This window comes from Hemiscyllium ocellatum, chromosome 24 (genome assembly GCF_020745735.1).
Source record: "Hemiscyllium ocellatum isolate sHemOce1 chromosome 24, sHemOce1.pat.X.cur, whole genome shotgun sequence".
NCBI classification, from domain to species: Eukaryota; Metazoa; Chordata; class Chondrichthyes; order Orectolobiformes; family Hemiscylliidae; genus Hemiscyllium; species Hemiscyllium ocellatum.
Genome location: NC_083424.1, coordinates 29,929,492 through 29,945,507, shown reverse-complemented (window position 1 = coordinate 29,945,507; position 16,016 = coordinate 29,929,492).

The following is a 16,016-nucleotide window of genomic DNA, read 5'->3' as shown; positions in this document are numbered from 1 at the left end:
CCACCCCCATTCTCCTCATCACCACCACACCCACTCCAGTTACAGGCTCCGCCCCCACTCCCAGCTCCACACCTACACCAGGTCCGAATGCCCAGCCCTGCCAAGTTTTCACCATCCCCCCAGACCTTCCCTCACTGAGGATGAACAATCAGTCCTCAGCAAACGCTTTGCCTTTATCCCCCTCCGTCCACGCATCAGTTTATTTTTAATACTATACCTCTTAATGATTCTCCTGGTTCTCCTTTACTGAATACTAAACTGTTCCCAAACTTCTGTTGCAATATATGAATTTGCTCCTTTAATATTAGCCATTACCTATCCTTTGTTATGTATTTTATTGAAGCTACCTAAACTATCATATCCAATTCATACCATTTATCTTCATAGTTTCCTTTGTTTATATTTAGGATCTTAGTTTTCAATTTCACTTTCTATCCCCTTGAAGAATTTGCCCATACTATGTTCACTTTTCCCTTAAGGACACCATTATTAATTGACCTCTTCTCATATCAGAATGACACATCTGGTATAACATGGTTGATAAAGTGTACTACTGGAAAACACACAGCAGGTCAGGCAGCATCCAAGGCCAAGAGAAACAACATTTCGGGCTTTAGTCTTCTCAGGACTGTGGAGGGAGAAGGGGGCTGAGAGATAATTGGGGGGGGGGGAATGGGGCTAGGGGAAGGTAGGTGGCAATATAATAGGTAGGCAAAAGTAAGAGGTGATGGTGATACATTGGTGGGATGTGTGGAGTGGATAAGTGGGAAGGAAGATGGACAGGTTGGTCAGGTCAAAAGGGTGCATCTGAGTTGAAGGGTTTGTTCTGGGATGGGATTAGGGGGAGGGGAGATTTGGAAACTGGGGAATTCAATGCTTATGCCATGAGGTTGTAGGCTCTCAAGGTGTTCTTCCTCCAGTTTGTGGGTGGCCTTATGTAGGTAATGGAGGAGGCCCAGAATGGATGGGAGGGAGGGGAGTGAGAGGGGGAGTTGAAGTGGACAGCCACAGGAAGGTGGAGTCGGTTGGTGCGGATGGGTCAGAGATGTTCCCTGAGCCATTCCGCAAGTTTGCGCTCAGTCTCATCGATGAAGAGGAGACCACATCAAGAGCACCAGATGCAATAAATGAGGTTGGAGGATGTACAAGTAAATTTCTGCTGGATTTGGAATGATCATTAGGATCTTGGATCAAGGTGAAGGAGTAGGGGTGGGTGCAGGTTTTGCACTTCTTGCGGCAGTAGGGGAATGTACCTGATGTGGAGAGGGGCTTGGTACCTGGCTTCAGTCATGTAGAGGTTGGCTGTTTAACCAGTTGTCAAGGGAGGCGAGGTGGTAAAATGGCGCACTGACCTCTACATCACTGAAGCCAGGCACCAACTCGCCGACACTTCCTCCTATTGTCCCCTTGACTACGACCTCAACTATCATCAACAAACCATCATCTCCAATATCATCCACAATCTCATCACCTCAGTCTCCAACATCATAGTTCCCCAACCCCACATCAAAGGGTTCTAACTCTTGTCAAACATTCACAAACTAGGATGCCCCCATCGACTGATTGACTCCGCCTGCTCCTGCCCCACTGAATGTATCTCCATTTATCTCGACTCTGTCCTATCCCTCTTGGTCCAGGAACTCCCCACATACTTTCGAGACACCACCCATGCCCTCTACCTCCTCCAAGACTTCTGATTCCCAGGCCCAAACACCTCATCTTCACCATGGACATCCAATCCCTCTACACCTATGTCCCCATGCGGAAGCATAAAAGCCCTCCATTTCTTCCTTTCCTGCCACCCCACCCAGTCCCCCTCTACCAACACTCTCATTGAATGGCAGAACTAGATATTACCCTTAACAACTTCTTCTTTCAATCCCCTCACTTCCTACAAACCAGAGAGGTGATTATGGGTTCACATGGGTCCCACCTATGCCTGCCTCTTTGTCGGGTATGTGGAACAGTCACTCTTCCACAGCTCCACTGGCACCATTCCCCAGCTTTTCCTCTGCTATATTGATGATTGTATTGGTATTGCCTTGTGCTCGAACAGATAATTCACCAACACTAACTCCTTCCACCCCGACCTCAAATTCATCTGGTCCATCTCTGACACCTCCCTCTCCTTCCTGGACCACTCCAATTCCAGTGACTGACTCCACACTGACAACTCCTACAAATCCACTGACTCCCATAGCTACCTTGACTACACCTCCTCTCACCTCACCTCCTGTAAAACACAATTCCTACTCCCAATTCCTCCACCTTCACGATATCTGCTCTCAGGATGAGTGATTCTACTCTAGGACATCCCAAATGTCCTCCTACTTCAAAAACTTTATTTTACATCTCCTGTGATCAACGGTGCCCTCAACCATATCTCCTCCAAATCCCGCACAGCTGCTCTTGAACCCCACCCACCCGAGCCCAATAAGGATAGAATCCCCTGGTCCTCAATTCCACCTGACCAAGCTCCAAATCCAGCACATCCTCCTCCTCCACTTCTCCACCCACAGTCAGGCACCACAACCAAAAATATATTTTCCTCCCCACCCCTATCTGCACTCTGCAGGGACCATTCCCACATTAGGTCCATTCTACCCACCAACCCTCTCTCCACACCTGGTATCTCTACCTGCTGCCATAAGAGGTACAAAACCTGTGCCCACACCTCCACCCTCATCGCCCCAGAGGATCATTCTAAAATCTGACAGAAACTTTACTTGTATATCCTCCAACCTCATTTATTGCATCCGGTGCTCTTGATGTGGTCTCCTCTATATTGGAGAGACTGAGTGCAAACTCGCGCAGTCAAAAAGGTTCAGGGAATATCTCTGGTCCAAATGCACCAACCAATCCCACCTTCGTGTGGCCATCCACTTTAACTAACCGCTCCCACTCCCCTGAGGAAAGATCCATTCTGGGCCTCCAACACCAGGCCACCCAAAACTGGAAGAGGAAGATCTTATCTTCCACCTCAGGAAGCTACAACCATATGGCATGAACATTGAATTCACCAGTTTCCAGATCTCCCCTCCTCCCACTCCATCCCATATCTAACCCTCTGAATCAGATCTGCACTCTTGACCTGACCTATCTGTCCATCTTCCTTCCCACCTATCTGCTCCACACTTCTCACTGACATATCACCATCACCTCCTATCTTAACCAACCTATCACCATCCCACCTACATTTCTCCTAGCCCCAACCCCCCTCCCCCCATTTATCTCTTAGCCTCCTTCTCCCTCTCCAGTCCTGAAGAAGGGTTATTCCAAAACTTTGACTCTCTTGCTCCTTGGATGCTGCCTGACCTGTTGCGCCTTTTCCAGCACCATACTTTATCAACTCTCCAGCATTTGCAGTCCTCACTTTCTCCTAGTATTACGTGGTTACCCAGTTATTGGAAGGAGATTATCAAGCTGGAGACGGTTCAGAAGAGATTTACCAGGATGTTGCTTGATATGGAAGTTTTGAGTTATAAAGAAAGGCTGGATGGGCTGGGACTATTTTCATTGGAGTATGTAAGGTTGAAAAGCGATCTGATAAAAGTTTATAAAATAATGAGACATACAGATAGAGATAATGGTACTTGTCTTTTCTCTAGGATGGGGGATTTCAAGACTAGAGGGCACATTTTGAAATGAGAACAGAGATATTTAAAAAAAACATGAGGCAAATATTTTGCACAGAGGGTGATTCACGTACGGAATGAACTTCCTGAGTAGTAATGGATATGGATACATTTATATTTAAAAGACATTTGAATAGATATATGAATAGGAAAGGTTTAGAGGGATATGGGCCAGGAGCAGGCAGGTTGGACTAGTTTAATTTGATATTATGTTTGGCCTGGACTGATTGGACCAACGGGTCTGTTTTCAAGCTAGCCATCTGCCTATAAATTTTGTCCCTGTGTGCTTCTCTTCACTTCACCTGATGAAGGAGCAGTGCTCTGAAAGCTTGTGATTTCAAATAAACCTTTGCAATATGACTTAATGTGGTCTGACTTCTGGCATTCTCTGTTAGGCAATCCTCTTGTTTTTCTGTACTTCCAGCCAAAATGAGCAACTTTAGGTTTTCCCACATTATGCTGTACCTGCCAGATTTATGCCTAATGCCTTAACCTATCCATATTTTATATGCAACCTCCTTATGTCTTTTTCACAACATACTTCCCTACCCTTCTGTGAGCCAACTTAACTACTGTGCCATTATACCCCTCATCCAAATCATGGATGGAAATAAAGTATACAGTTTTTAAATTTGCCGATGATACAAAGATGGGTAGAAGAGTAAGCTGGGAAGAGAATATAAGGAGACTGCAAGGATAAATTAATACATCCAGTCAATGGGTGGGAATGTGGCAAAGCACTGTACAGTATTAGAAAATATGAGGATTACTATTTCTCATTTTACACATAGATTATGTTATGAAGATATGGGTGTACCTTAAAGAGAGTGAAGGACTCAGCAAGTACACCAAGTGCTGAAGAAGTTACAAAGTAACATTTTGATTAAGAATAAACGGTACTTGCTGAGATGCCTGGAGACCAAAAGCAAATTCAAATTCGGCCAATCAGTATAAATTACACCCCAAAAAGTACGAATTTCCAATCAAGTTTGAATTGAGTATATTGACAACCTTAAAAACCAATGACACAATCCAATGCTCTGGAGTATAAGACCGGGGAAAATTGAACAGTTGAGAGGAGATCTGCCACATCATAGCATGTGAGAGACTGCTTGAAAAAAAATCTCTCTTAAAAGTTCCTTTTCGATCAGTAACCTGTAATGCAGAAATTCCTAATAATGAGAAAAGGAAGATCTAAAGATAATTGCCGACTACAGCTTTGAGATAAGAAGTGTTGTTTTGTAAATTTTAATTGGGAGTTTTATCAGACTAGTATTATAGAAGGGAAGCTAAAAGATAGGTTAGAGAAAGAAATTGTAAATCGTGGTTAGCTAATTATTTTCTATAATATTTTAAGAAATACAGTTGTTAATTTTTACTTTAAATAATTCTTGGCCACTCGAAGTTTTACAGACTACTGCACAGGATAAATCTTTTCTGTGTTGCTGGTTTTAAATTTAGCAGGAGAGTTTACCCCATGTCATAACAATTAATTCATGGCAAGGCAGTATAAACAGAAAAGTGTTTTATTTATTACATTAAACACTTGGAGTAGACACAAACATTCTAGTGATAGTGCATGTGATGGTGTTGCTGTGTGCGTATAATTCTGTCACCTAAAGCTACTTGACTGTCAATCAATTAAATTTAAGCCTTTGGTGATAATTCCAGTTGTAGTATTAAATATTTGCCACAAGATAGCACTGTGGCTGTAAATTTCTCAAAAAACACCAAATATGGCAGTGGGGAGCTTATTTTATTGATCATATGGGCCACAGAAACATATGTTCTCCTGAACCCTAATATTTTTATCTGCCCAGATTGGAAGTCGCCTTGATTATTCACCCAATTTGTTTAATGGCGTATCATGCTACTGCTGCTCCTTACCTCCCATTCACTAAATGGCTGCTCTCATTCCATTGGACAGAGAGTTGTTGGAGCAAATGTTTTAGAAGTTGTAATTGCTTCTTTAATTATTGGATAATGAAATTATTTGCTAATAAAAGTTTTTATGAAAAAGATTAATTTCTATCTTCTTTGAATCCCTGCAGTGTGGAGGCAGGCCATTCAGCCCATCAAGTCCACAAAGAATCTCCAAAGATCATCCCTCCCAGGGCCCCCTCTTTCCCACAACCCTGCATTTTCCCATAGCTAATCATTCTGATCTACACATCCATGGACTAAATGGGTAATTTAGCATGGCCAATCTACCTAATTTGCACATCTGTGGACAGTGGGAGGAAACCAAGCAGGGAGAATGAACAAATTCCCTACAGAGAGTTGCCTCAAGGAGGAAGTGAACCCAGGGTCCCTGGCACTATGAGGCAGCAATGCTCACCACTTAGTCACCACGCCACCCTGGCATCTCATTTTCCTTTTCAAGAATGTTCTTACTATTTCAGAATTGTCCTGTTACTGTAAAAGTCACTTTAAAATGATTAAAGGTGTGGAAATGCTACAAAATTAAGAAATACAATGTTTTAATTTTTGTACAAAATGGAGGAAAACACGTGCTCCATTTTCCCCTGATTCATGGTTTAATGCCCTTTTTAACACTGTAGAAGATTGATGCCCTTCCTGCCTCTTCTGAGCTTTACAGACCATTTTACATTGAAAAAAGGCATCACTGACAATGCTTCTTCAAACAATATTTTTGGTTGAGCAATAAAAAAATGTTTACCTCTTCAATCCATTGGTTTTAATGAATTCTTCTTAAGCCTTCAATTTTTCCACAATCGTTAATCAATCTATACTGCGATTTCCCCAATTGTCTTACCAAGTATCTTTTTTAAAAGTAAGATTTTTCCTGCAGCTTTTTCTCAAATTCCTTTAACAGTCATGACAACGCTTATTTGTTTAAAATACCATTTTAAGCATTCTTCTTAGTTTCCCAGCCTACATTCTTCCTTTTAAATATAATTTTTTTACCCTTTTTCTAAGAGATTTAACTCACAATGGTGTCTGAAATCAACCATCTATCCTAGGATTGTGATTTCGATATTTTCCTTTGTAACTTTAGTGATACTCTGCATGGTCTTCACAAGCTTTTTCGATGTTTTTCATTGATTGACTGCTTTGACCTTTTACAGGCAAGGTCAATGCTGCCGTGATTACTGCAGCCTTTTTAATTGCCAGCTATAGCTTTCAGACAAACTGGACAGTCTCTGTGTACTTTTAAGACGCTCAATGTTCAAAGCTGCACTCAGATTTCTAGTTAAAAGTTACAGATCTTTTTTTCTTGTCAGAAGATTTCTTCAGGCTCTCATCACTGCTAGCATTGTTGATGTGTCAGTGATATCTGTCACTGTTTTCACCTTACGTAATACAGTTAAATAGAATCTTCAGATTCTCATGCCTGTCACTGTTTTGTAAATAGGACAAATTATTACAGACTCTGTAGTCTGTACTGAAAACAACAAATACTGGAGATTACAGTGGATCAGGCAGCATTCATGGAGAGTCAGTGAGCTAACATTTCAGGTCTAGATGACTCTTCATCACAGCTGAAGTGAAAGTGTGGAGGGGGCAGTGATTAAGCTATCATTGGGAGTGGTGGGGAGGGGGGAATTACCAGTGAGTGTAGAATGCAGCAGAAGAAGGGATTTTAATAGTTCAGATTAAGTGATTGGAATGTGAGAATGGTAGAATAATGGTGTGGCTAACTGCCAAATTGGAAAGAACAGACAGTCCCACTGGGATGGGGCAAGGGAAAGAGGACATGGAGACTGGGGTGACTATTTCATATGTATTGATTTCTGCTGAAATCACACTGGGCAGATTTTCTGCCAATCTTTCTTGCTGGTATTAGTCTAGGCTATTAATGTTATGTTGGGAAAAATGCCCACATGACACGAGACAGCAGCTAACCTCAATTTTGATGAACAATAAACAGATTTGTTATATGTTTTTAAAGCTAGTTATATCACATCAAAGGTATGTAATTATCTTTTGTGAAACATCAGGCACAATATGACTGTAGATTCACAGTACGACGATTACACAGCATTGATAATGAAGGGATTGAAACAGTTTAGTTAGTTAAGGGTTGCATCTTCAGTAAAAATAAATGGGACATAGCTGAATGAACACACAAATAGAGATAGGATAAGGGAAGGGAACACTACATCTGTAAAGATGAAGATAATGTGTTACACCAGGAGATCTGATCAATACACATTGTGACTTGACCAGCTAAGTTATTTTTAATATGGTAAATAAGATGGTAACCTGTGAGAGTTTGTAGAGTCTTTTGTTGACAGACTGGCTCCCTCTGCACACACTTGAATAAATCATTATTATCCTGATTCTCAGTCTCCAAACAAATTGTCAAATGAAATGACCACAGAAGGAAGCACAGAACATTAACATCTCTCTAGAGCCTCCAGTTAATTCCTCCCAGGACAGTACTTTACATTCTCTTGGGTGGAACCTACCTCATGATTGTTTCCATTGGTCAGAGCATCTAGGGACAATCTCCTGTGTCAGAGGCAGGAGCAGAAGTTACAGACCCTGTGGCTGTTCTACATGAAGATTCAAACTGCCCACAATTATTGCATTACCTTTGGTACAAGCTCCAAAAATATTTTGTTTAATGCTGTGACCAGTGATTAAAGGAAAAACTGTTAGTGGGTCAATAAACAGTTCCCGAATGTTTTCTGACTCTTACTATTCCTAATTTCTGCCTGTACAGATTATACTCCATGATCCTCCAAGGTCAGATCCCTTCTCACTAATGTTCTTATGTCATTGTTTACTATCCTGTTCTGTTATTCTAACTGTCTTTCTGAAATAGTTCGATTTAAATCTAACCGCAATAACAGAAATGTGATTACAAAATGATCAAAGTTGACAAATAGAAGATTGCATTTAACTAATACATCTCCATTGTATCACTAGTGTATTAGTGCAGATGCTTTATATTTTCATTTAGTTTCATGTTCCTAACTACTATTTCCTACAATTGCTTTATTTACTATTGTTTGGTAACTTTTGTTAATTTCTCCAGCCCCTTACCTTATCTTTACCCATAGGCTTTCACCTTTCTCTTTGCATTTCTAAATCTCCCTTCGCCTGATCCACCATACATCACTGCTGCACCTCCCCTATATCACATCCCCATCCCGACCAATTGGTTTAAAGTTCTGTTCAAATGGAAGCCTTTCCAATAGAACAGCTCATGCACCTTCAGTACTAACGTGGTCAATTCCTTGAATAGCAGGACTATCTTATGCTGAAAGGCTGGAGCGACTGGGCTTGTAAACCCTTGAGTTTAGAAGACTGAGAGGGGATCTGATTGAGACATATAAGATTATTAAAGGATTGGACACTCTGGAGGCAGGAAACATGCTTCCGCTGATGGGTGAGTGCCGAACCAGAGGACACAGCTTAAAAATACGAGGTAGACCATTTAGGACAGAGATGAGGAGAAACTTCTTCACCCAGAGAGTGGTGGCTGTGTGGAATGCTCTGCCCCAGAGGGCAGTGGAGGCCCAGTCTCTGGATTCATTTAAGAAAGAGTTGGATAGAGCTCTCAAGGATAGTGGAATCAAGGCTTATGGAGATAAGGCGGGAACAGGATACTGATTAAGGATGATCAGCCATGATCATATTGAATGGTGGTGCAGACTCGAAGGGCAGAATGGCCTACTCCTGCACCTATTGTCTATTGTCTATTGTCAAATGCGAGTGCACAATGAATTAGACAACATGTCTTCCTACATCACTCTTTGAGCCATCTGTTTAATTCTCCAAACTGCTTGACCCTTCGCCAATTACAGCATGGCTCAGTTAAAAATCCAGAGTTGTTCTGAACTTTAATTTAGACCGTACCTCCTCCAATAGCTTTCCTGGTTCTACATATGACATTTGTTTCTGCACAGACTCTGACCACTGGATTCTACTCTTCCCACTCCCCTCCAGCTAACATAAGATATACCTGGTAACAGGCAGGTGACCCAACCTCTAGAGCTCCTGGTCACTTCTGTCTTTGACTATTCTGTCTCCTTAAGTTAAAAATCACACAACACCAGGTTATAGTCCAACAGGTTTATTTGGAAGTACTAGCTTTCGGAGCACTGCTCCTTCATCAGGTAACTAGTGGGGTAGGATCATAAGACACAGACTTTAGAGCAAAAGATCATAGTGTCATACAACTGATATGATATATTGAACATGTGTAGATTGCTGTCTTTCATCTTTTAGAATGGGTTGCAGGGATTGATTCATTAATATGTAAATTCCAGAACTTCTTTCAATTCACATTCCCGGGATTACTGAAGGTTCTATAAAAATGAGGGACATCTCAGGTGTCCATTCATCATTTCTCAACTCATCGATCACTAGTTCTAACGTGCCACAGCGAGAAACCATAATGATCTCCTCAGGAGACAGACATAGGACCTAACCGATAGGGTACCCTTCATTGTCCAGTACTTCCCGGGAGCAGAGAAACCAGGCCATGTTCTTCACAATCTGCAACAAATTAATGATGAGGAAGAGCACCTCGCCAAGACCTTACCTATGCCTTCACTTCTCGCCTTTAAGCAACTGCCAAGCCTTAAACAGATCATTGTTTGCAGTAAACTGCCCAGCCTTCAGGACAACATCAACCATACAACCCTCATGGCAACCACTGCAACACGTGTCAGAGTGTCAACATAGATACTACCATTACACATGGGGAAACTACCCACCATGTATGCAGCAGGTACTCATGTGACTCGGCCAATGTTGTCTATCCTACACACTGCAGGCAAGGATACCCCCGAAGCATGGTACAAGCATCTGCTACAATGGATGAATGGACATCGTGCACCAATCGCCAGACAGGGAAGTTCCCTCCCAGTCAGGGAACACTTCAGCGGTCAGGGACATTCGGCCTCGGATCTTCGGGGGACCATCCCCCAAGGCAGTCTTCGAGATATGCAATAATGCAGAGTGACCAAGCAGAGACTGATAGCCAAGTTCAGTACCCATGAGGATGGCCTCACGTCACACTACAGGTGACTCCCACTACACTATACACTCTCACACATGTACTCATACACAAGCACACATTGATATACATACACTTTTACATGCTCACACACTCACATAGACTCTCTCTCATATACACACTGGCCTCTCAGACACACACTTGCACCCCACACACTGTCACCCATGTGCACACCCTCTCACAGGCAGTCAATCCATGTGACATTTTATAAACCAGTCAGATTCAAGATTGGAATACAGGCAGACTCTAACCTCACACCTTTATTGGACTGCCTGAGCTGAGATGTCACCATTTTTATAAAACCTTAAGTCATCTCAGGAATGTTACTTTAAAGAAGTTCTGGGATTTACGTATTAATGAATCAATACCTGCAATGCATTCTAAAAGATGAAAGACTTAACAGCAATCTAACTGTGTTCAATATATTGTATCAATTGCATGACGCTATGATCTTTTGCTATAAAGTCTGTGTCTTATGATCCTAACCTACTAGTTACGTGATAAAGGAGAAGTGCTCCCGAAAGCTAGGAGTTCCAAGTAAAGCTGTTGGATTATAACCTGGTGTTGTGTGATTTTTAACTTTTTCCAGCCCAGTCCAACACCGGCATCTCCACATCATTTTATCACCAAGACATTCCTCTTTGCTATTCCACTTGAATAGTATGCTTTACAATAGTTTCATGGCCAGTCCATACGTCTATCTTAAAGTCCTTCTGTGTATTCACTCTGGGAATCAGTTTAGCTCAGTTGGTCAAATTGTTGGTTTATAGAGCAGTGTGATGCTATACAGCATGTGTTCAATTCCCATCATTGGTTTGAGGTTGCTATGAAGGACTCTTGTTCTTAACCTTTTCCCTCGCCGGAGGCCTGGTGGCCCTCAGGTTAAATCACCACCAGTTGCTTCTCTCTCTAATGAGAGAGCAGCCCCTATGGTCTGGTAAGACAATGGCCACACGACACAATAAACATCTTGAAGATGTTGGATAAAGTGAGAGGATAAACCTCCTCCAACACGACTTGCAGATCTTCCAAACTGATCAAATTGACAATCACACCCTTCTGTCTCTGACCATGGCTAATTGTAATGTTCTGCATAACCTAAGGGATGGGACTGCCTCATGGAACAAAGTTCCCACATATCACACCCTCTCCCTGATACCCTGACATGTCCACAATTCAGTTCCAAACTCAGCAACTCTGAGCTGAAGTTGCACAAACTGTAGCCATTTACTGCAGGCATGATTTCCCTCAACTGCAATGCCTTCTACAGATTCCCACATGATGCAGTCACAGCGCAACACTAGCTCTGCTGTTCTGTGCAACCTTATTTAATTAGTTAATCATTCACACAGGTAGCATAATAGAAAGTGGCATTCTTTGAGTTTGGAAACAAGGGAGAAAACACGATAACCACTGGAGGGTGAGAAAAGATAGAGGAAAAAAGAACACCTATTTCTCTTTAAAATTGAAGTGGAGGTACTGGGTGCTGCAAAGGCTATGAGCCTTGACAACGTTCCAGCAACAGTATTGAAGATGGGTATTCGAGGACTTGCTATTCAAGAAAGCAGCTCATCTCCACATTCTCAAGAGCAACTAGGGATGCACAATAAATGCTAACCCAGCCAGCAATATCCACATCCCATGAATGAAATTTTTAAAAAGCTATGGGAACCAGATTTCAAACAATATGCTCTCATTTGCTAATTATTTTTGTAGTTCTTAATTAATGCCCCCAGACACACTTGTGCTGATATTTTTTACAAATTTAATTTCCCTCATTGCAATTCTCCAATTTAGCTACAAAGAAACACATACTCACCAGCCAACCATTTACCAACTGTCCTCTGATATAACGTATGATTTTGATTTCCAAATGTGTGCTCTGGTGTTGGGGAGCATTGTTTGAAAGCTGCTTCCTCTGATGTGTTCTCCTGCTCTTTTTCAACTGATTATTCCTGAGCTCTTTGTTAAATTCTTAGCCGTATGCACTCTGCCTCATGCAATCTCTTAGTTTATGTCACCATGGGAAAACTATCAGTTTGTTTGACTTAAGTCTTCCACTGTGTTGCAATAATGTAAATATCACTGAGAAACTGGGCTAGGCTTCCACAATGTTCCTCAGGATTTCACATTCAAGTGATACACCATGGTAGAGTTTAGGAAAGGTAAACTGTGATTATGGGAAATTATTGTTTTCAAATTGAAAAAAGTGACCTGTTTTAAAGCTGTTAAACATCTAAATAAAAATGCTCTTAATATTAGTTTGATCATTGGTTGTTTGTAGTCGATATGATCTGTGAATTGAGTGGGAATGTATGCCATTTGCTGTGTTAAAAGCAGTTGATTTGAAGTGCTAGAAGTTAGTTGAGTCACTGATAGATATCTGATCTGTTTCAGCAATATCTCAACAGTGAAGTTGTCCACTTGTTACTCTAAGGAATTCTCTGTTTTCTTAAAAGCATTATTAAAACATCATAATGAGTAGCCACTTCATATTATGATGACTATTTAGTATTTATAATTTAGAGGGGGGCTTTGTGATTGCTAATCCATTTTTAAAGGATTAATTCAAAGAAAGAGGGTTGGGAATCACTGATGTCTCAGAATAGGGTGTAATTGGTACAAAGTTTCCTTCTAGGTGTTAGCTGGTGTATTTTAATAAAGGGTTTACTGTGACACAGTGACGGTTCCTTGCCTCTGTGTAAGGAGGCCTGGGTTCAAGTTAAATTCCACTTGCTCCAGTGGTGTGTCATAACATCTCTGGACCGGTTTCAAAGATTTCAAATAAAAAAGCTACATTATTTCTCCTTCAGGCTTGGCTTCTAGGCGGGGAAAGGGTCCAGAAGTGAAAAGTAGAAATTGGGAGAGTTTAAACTAGAGGGGTGGGATCTACAGCAGCAGGTCAGAAAGTGGAAGTTATGGGAAAGGTACACGTTTAGACCAGTAAATCGGAAAGAAAGGACAGGCAGAGGCAGGTAAATGAATGCAATGCTACTAATAGCCTGAAATGTATTTACTTCAATGCAAGAAGCTAAACAGATGAGCTTAGAACCTGGATCACATGGGACTGTGATATTGTGGCTATTACAGAGACTTGGACTGCTCTACATTCCGGGTTTTGTAATTTTAGATGAGATGGAGAGGAAGGTAAAAGGGATGGAGTAGTTGCATTACTAATCAGGAAGAATTTTACATCTGTACTCAGAGAGGGCAGCCTGGAGAGCTCATCCATCTAAGCAATATGGGTACAGCTCAAAACTAAGATGGGTGCAATCACTCTGATAGGATTACACTATAGGCCCCACAACAGTCACCAAGATATTGAGGAACAATTATGGAAAGATACAATAAAAGCAGTGCTGTCATAGTGGGTGACTTTAACTTCCCTAATATTGACTGGGACTCCCTTACAACAAGAGGCTTAGACTGGACAGATTTTGTTAAGTGTATCCAAGAGGATTTCTTGAAACAGTATGTGGATAGTCCAACTAGAGGAGGGGCTATACTGGACTTTGTACTGGCTAATGAGCCTGGCTAGGTGACTGACCTTTCAGTGGGATAGCATTTTGGAAACAGTGATCACAATTCCTTAAGTTTTGGGATAGTTTGAATAGGGATAAGTAAGGACCTTATAGCAAGGTACTAAATTGGAGGAGGGCAAATTACATCAGTATTAAGCAGAAGCTATGGAGGAGCTGTTATCAAGTAAATCCACATTTGACATGTGGGAATTGTTTAAAGACCTGCTGATGAGAGTTCAGGACTGTCATGTTTCAGTAAGGATGAAGAATAGGGGTTGCAAGGTAAGGAATCCTTGGATAACAAGGGAGTTTATGAATTTATTCAAGAAGGAAAAAAAAGTATATGTAAGGTTTAGGAAGCTAAAATCAGACAGGGGCCATGAGGAATCTAAAGAAAGCAGGAAGAACCCAAGCAGGGAATTAGGAGAGCAAGAAGGGACCATAAAATGACCTTAGCAAGTAGGGTTAAAGCGAATCCCAAAGCATTCTATACATACATTAAAAGCAAGAGGATAACTAGGAAGAAAGTAGGACCTCACAAGGATAAAGGAAGGAACTTGGGTTTGAAGGCAGAGGATGTTTGTGAGATCCTAAATAAGTACCTTACACCAATATTTGGAGGATAGTGAATTTGAATGGAGCATGCTAATGTACAATAATATTTTGATATCAAGAAAGAAGTGGTGTTGGGTTTCTTGAAGAGTGTTAAGGTGAATAGGTCCCAGGACCCATTGTTTTCTACTCCAGGTTATTGAGAAAGGCAAGAGAGAAGATCCTGGAGAACCAAGATCTTTGTATCCTCATTAGCCACTGTAGAGTTCCCTCACAACTGACAAGTAGCTAATGTTCCTCTATTCAAAATGAAAAATAGGGATAATCTAGGAAACTATTAGACTGGTGAGACTCACATCGGTGGTTGGGAAGCTACTGGAGAGAATTCATAGAAATATGAATTCATAGGAATATGTACATTTGAAAACATGGCCTAATTAGGGACAGTCAGCAAGGCTTTGTGTTGGGCAGATCACGTCTTACTAACTTGATTGAATTTTTCAAGGAGGTGACAAAGGTGATCGATAATGGTAGAACAGTGGATGTTGTCTATATGGATTTTAAAAGGTTTTTGACAAGGTCCCACATGGTAGGCTCTACCAGAAAATGAAGATGCATGGAATCCATGGTGAATTGGCCATATGGATTCAGAATTGGCTTGCCCATAGAAGGCAGAAGGTAATAGTGGAAGACTGTGTTTCAGGATGGAGGTCCATAACTAGTAGTATTTCGCAAGGATGTGTAATGGGACCCCTGCTGTTTATGATCTATATAAATGACTTGGATAAAATTTAGTGGGTGGGTTAGTTAATTTGCAGATGATATAAAGATCAGTGGAGTTGTGGATAGTATAAAAGTTAAAAAAGGTTATCAAAGGATACAACGGGATATAGATGAGTTGAAGATATGGGTGGAGAAATGGCAGATGGAGTTTAATCTGTGTAAGCATGAGGAGCTGCACTTTAGGAGATCAAGTGTTAAGGAAAAGTATACAGTTGATGGCAGGACTCTGAACAGCATTGATGTACAGAGGGATCTTGGGATTCAAGTTCATAGTCCTTTGAAAATGGCCACGCAAGCGTATGACTTGCTTGCCTTTATTGGTCAGGCAATTAAGTACAAGAGTCAGGATATCATGTTGCAACTTTATAAGAATTCGGTTAGGCTACACTTAGAGTATTTCATTCAATTCTGGTCGCCACATTACGGGAAGGATATGGAGGCTTTGGAGATGGTGCAGAAGAGGTTTATCAGGATGCTACCTAGATTAGAGAGTATGAACTATAAGGAGAGGCTAGAAAAATATGGGTTGTT